We start from the raw sequence: 10394 nt of genomic DNA on the forward strand, positions 1-10394 counted from the left end.
GGGACGCATTACTACGTTAACATAGAAACATAGAAGATAGGAGCAGGAGTAGGCCATTCAGCCCCTCGAGCCTGCTCCGCCATTCAATGCGATCATGGCTGATCATCCAAATTCAGTACCCTGTCCCTGCTTTCTCCCCATACCCCTTGATCCCTTTAGCCTTAAGAAATATATCCAACTCCTTCTTGAATATATTTAATGAATTGGCCTCTACTGCCTTCTGTAGTAGAGAATTCCACAGGTTCACCACTCTCTGGGTGAAGAAATTCCTCCTCATCTCTGTCCTAAATGGCTTACCCCTTATCCTTAGACTGTGACCCCTGGTTCTGGACACCCCGACCATCGGGAACATCCTTCCTGCATCTAGTCTGTCTAGTACTGTTAGAATTTTATAAATTTCAGTGAGATCCCCTCTCATTCTTCGAAACTCCAGCGAGTACAAGCCCAATCGACCCAATCTCTCCTCATACATCATTCCTGCCATCCCAGGTATCAGCCTGGTGAATCTTCGCTGCACTCCTTCCATGGCAAGAACATTCTTCCTCAGATAAGGCGACCAAAACTGCACATAATACTCAAGATGTGGTCTCACCAAGGTCCTGTACAACTGCAGCAAGACATCCTTGTTCCTGTACTCAAACCCTCTCGCTACGAAGGCCAACATACCATTTGCCTTCTTAACCGCCTGCTGCACCTGCATGCTTACCTTCAGCGACTGGTGCACAAGGACGCCCAGGTCTCATTGCACTTCCCCTTCTCCCAATTTATTGCCATTCAGATAATAATCTGCCTTCTTGTTTTTGACACCAAAGTGGATAACCTCGCATTTATCCACGTTATATTGCATCTGCCATGCTTCTGTCCAATCACCCAACCTGTCCAAATCATACTGGAGTTTCTCGGCATCCTCCTCACAGCACACACACCCACCCAGCTTTGTGTCGTCTGCAAACTTGGAGGTATTACATCTAGTTCCCTCGTCCAGATCATTAATATATATTGTGAATAGCTGTGGTCCAAGGACCGATCCCTGCAGTACCCCACTGTTCACTGCCTGCCACTCGGAAAAAGAGCCGTTTATTCCAACTCTTTGCTTTCTGTCTGCCAACCAGTTCTCTATCCAAGTCAATACCAGGCCTCCAATCCCATGTGCCTTAACTTTACACGCTAATCTCTTATGCGGGACCTTATTGAAAGCCTTCTCAAAGTCCAAATACACCACATCCACTGGTTCTCCCTTATCCATTTTACCAGTTACATCCTCAAAAAATTCCAGTAGATTAGTCAAGCACGATTTACCTTTTGTAAATCCATGTTGACTTTGTCCAATCCGGTCATTGTTTTCCAAGTGCTCTGCTATTACATCTTTTATAATGGACTCTAGCATTTTCCCCACTACCGATGTCAGGCTTACCAGTCTGTAATTCCCCGTTTTCTCTCTACCACCTTTTTTGAACAGTGGGGTAACATTAGCTACCCTCCAATCCATGGGTACTGTTCCAGAATCTATAGAATTTTGGAAGATGACCAGCAATGCATCTACTATTTCTAGGGCCACTTCCTTAAGTACCCTAGGATGTAAATTATCAGGGCCTGGGGATTTATCGGCCTTCAATCCCGTCAATTTCTCTAACACCATTTCCCTACAAATACTGATTTCTATCAGTTCCTCCCTTTCATTAGACCCTATGTTCCCCGACATCTTTGGGAGGTTATTTGTGTCCTCCTTTGTGAAGACAGAACCAAAGTATGTATTTAATTGGTCTGCCATTTCTTTGTTCCCCGTTATAAATTCCCCTGATTCTGACTGCAAGGGACCTACGCTTGACTTCACCAATCTTTTTCTCTTCACATATCTATAAAAGCTTTTACAGTCAGTTTTTATGTTCCCTGCAATCTTACTCTCATAATCTATTTTCCCCCTCTTAATTAATCCCTTTGTCCTCTTTTGTTGAATCCTAAACTGCTCCCAATCCTCAGGTTTACTGCTTTTTCTGGCCAATTTATATGTCCTCTCCTTGGATCTTATGCTTTCCCTGATTTCCCTTGTTAACCACGGTTGAGTCACCTTTTTTGTTTTATTTTTATGCCAAACTGGGATGAACAAATTCTGTAGTTCATCCATGCGATCTTTGAATGTTTGCCATTGTCTATCCACCATCAACCCTTTGAGTGACATTCCCCAATCAATCCTACCCAACTCGCGCCTCATACCATCGTAATTTCCTTTATTTGTATTCAGGACCCTAGTCTCTGAGTCAACTACTTCACTCTCCATCTTAATGAAGAATTCTATCATATTATGATCGCTCCGACCCAAGGGGCCTCGCACAAGATTGCTAATTAATCTTTTCTCATTACATAATACCCAGTCTAAGATGGCCTGATCTCTAGTTGATTCTGAAAGATGCTGTATAAATGCAGATAGTTGTTTTTGTTGTGACTGGCCCGAGTGTGAGTTCACACACTGTCCACTGTGATCGCACTGAGTGTGAGCTCACACACTGATCACTGTGACCGCCCCGAGTGTGAGTTCACACACTGATCACTGTGACCGGTGTGATAAAAATGATAACTTCCGGGAAGTTATGTCATCACTTCCTGTGAACTATGAACTGTGTACATACCTCACTTCCTGTCATGTGTCACTTCCTGTTGGACTGGTATAAATACTGGTCTGTTCAGTATTGTAAGAGGCTTCTACCAGAGGCATGGTAAAGACCTCTCGTGTATATAGTGTGTTTATAAGTTACTTAAAGCTTACTTTAAAGTTACTTGATGGTAAGTCTCCTTTTTCTTACATCAATTTAAGTAACTTAATATTTACACTGACAAATACTAGACCTTCAGACAAACTTGGAAGTTAAGGATCCAGGGAACCACCCATCATGGAGAAAATCCTTAGACCTATTCGTCTGGACTTGGACCCGAATACACCAGCAGCTGGCAGGGTATGGAAGCATTGGTATCATACTTTTGAGAATTTTCTGGATGAATGTAAAGCGGATGCTCCTGCTAAATTGAAGATACTTGTCAATTATGTGACCCCAAAAGTGTTCGAATATGTTGATGACTGGGATAATTACGAAGAGGTGATTCGGGCACTTAAGAAACTGTATGCGAAGACCCCAAATGAGGTCTATGCTAGACATCTACTGGCCACAGCCCGACAAGGGCCAGGGGAATCAATTGACGAATTCCTGCAAGAACTTCGCAGGCTCAGCGTAGATTGTAACTTTCAGGCAGCCTCAGCTGAGCTGTACCGCCAAGAAATGATTCGTGATGCTTTCATCTGCGGGATTGCCTCTCCATTTATACGCCAGCGTCTACTAGAAAGTAAAACACTTGAGCTACAAAAAGCTTTTGACCTAGCTTGTTCACTGGATTTGGCAAAGAGAAATGCAGACCTCTATCAGCTGCCCAGATCTCGATCTGCTGCTGTAGCTGCAACCAGACAATTCAAGCGGTCTCAGGTGAACCCTATCATGGGGGAATCTAATTCTGATAATTCTGATGAAGAAGAGGAGGACGACCCCACTTTAGCAGCCTCTTGGCAATCTAGGAAGGAATGCTTCTTTTGTGGAGATGCTTTTCACCCTAGGAAAACCTGCCCTGCTCGCAATGCAATCTGCAGTTATTGCGGGAAAAAAGGACACTTTGCTAAAGTTTGCCTATCAAGGGCCTCTACGAGGGCCAATCCAGCTAAGGCCTACCGAACTGCCCCAATTAGGGCCTATCAAGATGCTCCAGCTAGGACCTATCAAGCTTCCTCTCGAGCTCTCTCTCGAAGAAGCACACCAAGAGTTTTAGCCACTCTCTGTGCAACGACACCAATTACAGCTGCTTGCCCACAGAACCTGTCTCATGCAGCCACAAAAATTTCAATTAAAGGGCATACCTTAGATGCCTTAATTGACTCAGGAAGTACTGATAGCTTCATTAAGGAACAGATTGTTGCAAAATTGAAACTACATGTCTTCCCATCGGACCAGGCAATTGCGATGGCCCAGTCATCACTTAATACCAGAATCTCCGGCTTTTGTGTTGTTGATATGACACTTCATGGTCATATGTATCCCTCCACCCGACTTTCGGTGCTCAAGGACTTATGTAGTGATCTCCTCTTAGGGCTGGACTTCCAAAAACAGCATAAGAAACTCACCATTGAGTTTGGTGGATCCAAACCCGGACTTACTATTTCTAATATACCGTCTAAATTACCATTTTGTGCATTATCAGCAGCTTCACTTGATGAACCCTCATTATTTGCCAGTATTCCGCCTCAATGCCAACCGATAATAACGAAATCGCGGCGCTTTAATCAGGAAGACCAATCTTTTATTGCGGCTGAAATCTCTCGACTTCTAGCAGAGGATATCATTGAACCATGTTCGTCGCCCTGGCGGGCTCAAGTTGTCATTGTCAAGAACCCTCTAAAACCTCACAAACAGCGACTATGCATCGATTATTCGCAAACCATCAATCAATATACCGACTTGGACGCCTACCCATTGCCACGCATTGATGATATGGTTAATAAACTGGCCGAATACAAAGTGTTCTCAACTAACGATTTAAAAAGTGCCTATCATCAGTTACCCTTGAAGGTCTCAGATAAGCAGTACACAGCCTTTGAGGCTAATGGACGGCTGTACCAATTTCGTCGCCTCCCATTCGGGGTTACTAATGGAGTGGCTGTCTTTCAACGGGCAATGGATGGCCTGGTTAAGCAGGAAAACCTAAGGGACACTTTTCCCTATCTTGATAACATTACCATTGCAGGTCACGATCAACAGGAACACGACTCCAACTTCCAAAAATTTCGGGATGCCCTCCATCGCCGTAATTTGACCCTGAATGAATCCAAATCTGTTGAGTCGCAACCGACCATCAACATCCTTGGCTACTGCGTAGGCAATGGTATCATTAAGCCAGACCCAGAAAGACTTCGCCCGCTCCAAGAGCTCCCGTCACCTAAGAATCCGGCTTCTTTACGTCGGGCTCTCGGTCTGTTTGCATACTACGCTAAATGGATTCCTCATTTTTCGGACAAAATCCAACCCTTGCTGCATGCTAGATCATTTCCACTGGGAACAGCGGCTGTTGCAGCCTTTAACCTTCTCAAAAAACAGTTGGAGAAAGTGGCTCTTCACTCCATTGATGAGAATCTCCCTTTCGTGGTTGAATGTGATGCCTCGGAGGTGGCGATCTCGGCTACTCTGAATCAGGAAGGTCGTCCTGTAGCATTTATGTCCAGGACCTTACAAGGTGCCGAGCTACATTATCCTCCGGTTGAGAAAGAAGCCACAGCCATCATAGAGGCAGTACGGAAGTGGAACCATTTTCTAGCTCGCCAGCACTTTACATTGATCACGGACCAACGATCAGTCGCCTTCATGCTCGATAATCGAAAACGAACCAAAATTAAGAATAATAAAATACAACTTTGGAGGATGGAACTGGCCTCTTTTGGTTATACCATTCTCTATCGGCCTGGCAAGGAGAATGTGGCCCCGGACACCCTCACACGGGCATTCTGCTCCACTATGTCATCCTCCACTCTCATGGATGTCCACAATGGTTTGTGTCATCCTGGCGTTACGCGCATGCTACATTTCGTACGATCACGGAATCTCCCTTTTTCCACTGGAGATGTAAAGAAAATATGCTCAGAATGCCGGCTTTGTGCGGAATTAAAACCTCAGTTCTTCCGCCCCTCAGATGGTATACTCATACATGCAACCCAACCGATGCAACGACTTAGCATCGATTTTAAGGGCCCAGTGCCCTCTTCAACTCGGAACACATATTTGCTCACCATGATCGACGAATATTCACGTTTTCCGTTTGCCTTCCCCTGCTCCAATATGCTGGCGTCCACAGTAATCTGCTGCCTTGAGCAGGTATTTTCTCTCTGTGGCATGCCGGCTTATATTCACTCAGATCGGGGTCCATCCTTTATGTCAAGGGAACTCAAGGACTACCTCTCAGAACGGGGAATTGCTACAAGCAAAACAACACCATACCATCCCATCGGAAATGGGCAGGTAGAGAGGTATAACGGTATCATCTGGAATTCCGTACGTCTCGCTTTAAGATCTCGGGGCCTACCAGACCAGCAATGGGAAACAGTGCTTCCGGATGCATTGCACTCTATACGGTCCCTGCTTTCTACAGCCACAAATACTACACCTCATGAGCGGTTCTTTGGATTCCAGCGTCGCTCATCTCATGGGACATCACTCCCGTCATGGCTAACTACTCCTGGACCTGTATTACTCCGAAGATACGTTCGGACGTCTAAAAATGACCCTCTTGTAGACGAGGTCGAACTAACCGATGCCAACCCCACCTATGCAAACATACGATATTCCGACGGCCGAGAATCTACCGTATCATTACGGGATCTGGCTCCCTGCCCACCAGGACCTAGTGGGACATCGGGTGATGGCATTTCACCAGGAAACTCTTGGGACCTATCGGGTACCCCTCTCCAGGATCCTGATCGGACACCAACTAGCTTGGTGCCGGTAGAACCCCGTACTCAAAGTTGCGACCCTCCCAGTACCGCGCATGAAAGTACTGATCCGCCACAGACCAGCTCTGCACCTCCCTCTGAACAGAGGCAGTCCGACTTTGAACCTATTGGGGCTCGTACTCGAAGCCATGATCTCCCCGACCCTTCACAGGGCAATCCAGGCCACACAGACTCTGACCAATGGCCAACCGCATGTAAGCGGACCAGCGACCCTCTACGACGGGAATCCAAACGGGTGCGACTCTTCCTTGTTCGGCGGCTGCGGACCAAAAGGTAGACCACAGCCTCCTAATCCTGCAGGAGGGAAGAATGTGATAAAAATGATAACTTCCGGGAAGTTATGTCATCACTTCCTGTGAACTATGAACTGTGTACATACCTCACTTCCTGTCATGTGTCACTTCCTGTTGGACTGGTATAAATACTGGTCTGTTCAGTATTGTAAGAGGCTTCTACCAGAGGCATGGTAAAGACCTCTCGTGTATATAGTGTGTTTATAAGTTACTTAAAGCTTACTTTAAAGTTACTTGATGGTAAGTCTCCTTTTTCTTACATCAACCGGCCCAAGTGTGATTTCACACTCTGATCACTGTGACCGGCCCGAGTGTGAGTTCACACTCTGATCACTGTGACCAGATTGAGGGTGAGCTCACACACTGATCACTGTGACTGGCCCGAGTGTGAGTTCACACTCTGATCACTGTGACCAGCCTGAGTGTGAGTTCACACTCTGATCACTGTGACCAGCCTGAGTGTGAGTTCACACTCTGATCACTGTGACCAGATTGAGGGTGAGCTCACACACTGATCACTGTGACCAGCCCGAGTGTGAGTTCACACTCTGATCACTGTGACCAGCCCGAGTGTGAGTTCACACTCTGACCACTGTGACCAGCCTGAGTGTGAGTTCACACACTGATCACTGTGACCAGCCCGAGTGTGAGTTCACACGCTGATCACTGTGACCAGATTGAGGGTGAGCTCACACACTGATCACTGTGACCAGCCCGAGTGTGAGTTCACACTCCGATCACTGTGACCAGCCCGAGTGTGAGTTCACACTCTGATCACTGTGACCAGCCTGAGTGTGAGTTCACACACTGATCACTGTGACCAGCCCGAGTGTGAGTTCACACACTGATCACTGTGACCAGCCCGAGTGTGAGTTCACACACTGATCACTGTGACCAGCCTGAGTGTGAGCTCACACACTGATCACTGTGACCAGCCCGAGTGTGAGTTCACACACTGATCCCTGTGAGCAGCCTGAGTCTGAGTGTGAGCTCACACTCTGATCACTGTGACCAGCCCGAGTGTGAGTTCACACACTGATCACTGTGACCAGCCTGAGTGTGAGTTCACACACTGATCACTGTGACCAGCCTGAGTGTGAGTTCACACACTGATCCCTGTGACCGGCCTGAGTGTGAGTTCACACACTGATCCCTGTGACCAACCTGAGTGTGAGCTCACACACTAATCACTGTGACCAGCCCGAGTGTGAGTTCACACACTGATCACTGTGACCAGCCTGAGTGTGAGTTCACACACTGATCACTGTGAGCAGCCTGAGTCTGAGTGTGAGTTCACACACTGATCACTGTGACCAGCCCGAGTGTGAGTTCACACTCTGATCACTGTGACCAGCCTGAGTGTGAGCTCACACACTGATCACTGTGACCGGCCCGAGTGTGAGTTCACACACTGATCCCTGTGACCGGCCTGAGTGTGAGTTCACACACTGATCCCTGTGACCGGCCTGAGTGTGAGTTCACACTCTGATCACTGTGACCAGCCCGAGTGTGAGTTCACACACTGATCACTGTGACCAGCCTGAGTGTGAGCTCACACACTGATCACTGTGACCAGCCCGAGTGTGAGCTCACACACTGATCCCTCTGACCGGCCGGAGTGTGAGCTCACACACTGATCCCTGTGACCGGCCCGAGTGTGAGCTCACACTCTAATCCCTGTGACCGGCCCGAGTGTGAGTTCACACACTGTCCACTGTGATCGCACTGAGTGTGAGCTCACACACTGATCACTGTGACCGCCCCGAGTGTGAGTTCACACACTAATCACTGTGACTGCCCGGAGTGTGAGTTCACACACTGATCACTGTGAGCAGCCTGAGTCTGAGTCTGAGTTCACACACTGATCCTTGTGACCGGCCCGATGTGAGTTCACACTCTGATCCCTGTGACCGGCCCGAGTGTGAGCTCACACACTGATCCCTGTGACCAGCCCATGTGTGAGCTCACACACTGATCACTGTGACCAGCCCGAGTGTGAGTTCACACACTGATCCCTGTGACCGGCCCGAGTATGAGCTCACACACTGATCCCTGTGATCGGCCTGAGTGTGAGTTCACACACTGATCACTGTGACCAGCCCGAGTGTGAGCTTACACACTGATCACTGTGACCACTGTTAAAAATCTCATCATTCATCAAGAAACTACTCGTGAAATAACGCTGGCCGGCCAGCTGGTGGCGCCGTCCAAGGAGTATAAATACTCGTGCGTGGGCCCAGCTTGCCTGGGACATTTTGTAAGACAAGGAACTAGTGAAGTACAACTAGGCCTCCATGTTCGGAAACAAGTTGATTAAAGCCTTGCTTTATGCTCAAACCAAGTGCGTAGTGAGTTTTATTACGTCAACCGCCCCGAGTGTGAGTTCACACACTGATCACTGTGATCGCACCGAGTGTGAGTTCACACTCTGATCCCTGTGACCGCCCGAGTGTGAGTTCACACACTGATCACTGTGATCGCACCGAGTGTGAGCACACACTCTGATCACTGTGACCGCCCCGAGTGTGAGTTCACACTCTGATCACTGTGACTGCCCCGAGTGTGAGTTCACACACTGATCACTGTGATTGCACCGAGTGTGAGCACACACTCTGATCACTGTGACCGCCCCGAGTGTGAGTTCACACACTGATCACTGTGACCGCCCCGAGTGTGAGTTCACACACTGACCACTGTGACTGACCCGAGTGTGAGTTTACAATCTGATCCCCGTGACCGCCCCGAGTGTGAGTTCACACTCTGATCCATGTGACCGCCCCGAGTGTGAGTTCACACTCTGATCCCTGTGACCGGCCCGAGTGTGAGCTCATGCACTGAACACTGTGACCGGCCCGAGTGTGAGTTCACACTCTGATCCATGTGACCGCCCCGAGTGTGAGTTCACACACTGATCACTGTGATCTGCCCAATCACCCAACCTGCCCAAATCATACTGGAGTTTCTCAGCATCCTCCTCACAGGAGGCTTCCTGATTCTGTCTGGATAACGCCTCTTTGGAGTATCAGGTTCTTCTGGCAATGTTGAGTCGAAATCTATGTCGTTGTTTGGTTCATCTGCTTCCAATATTACCGGTTCTGCGGTAGCTGCAATTGGAACGTCGATTTCATTACCAGGTGTATCAGATCGTGGTGTGGAGTTGACGTTTTCCAGTGACTCTAGAATCTGGTCAGCATGGCGTCTTACAATGCTCTCCCCAACGTCCACGGTATACATGAGAGGTCCTTGTCATGTACAAATCGTTCCTTAGTAGCCTTTTTGTTGTCGCTGGTCTTCTTCCCAGACCTACAAACTCGTGCAATGTGTCCAATCTTCCCGCATTGTCTGCATATTTTGTCTTTGGACCAGCAGTCCTTCTGGTCATGGTTAGTTCTGCCGCAGCAATAACATTTTGCAAATCCCCGTGTCATTTCGTGGGTGCTGTATTCCTGTGGTTTTTGTTGAATTTCTGCAGCTCCCCTGGCTGCTGCTTCATACGATACTGCCACGCTGAAAGCCTTATCTAGCGTCAGCTCTTTTTCTGCGAGTAACTTCTTCTGTGTTCC

Source organism: Somniosus microcephalus, chromosome 12, assembly GCF_052327205.1.
Source record: "Somniosus microcephalus isolate GS21.2 chromosome 12, FLI_Smic_1.0, whole genome shotgun sequence".
Lineage (NCBI taxonomy): Eukaryota > Metazoa > Chordata > Chondrichthyes > Squaliformes > Somniosidae > Somniosus > Somniosus microcephalus.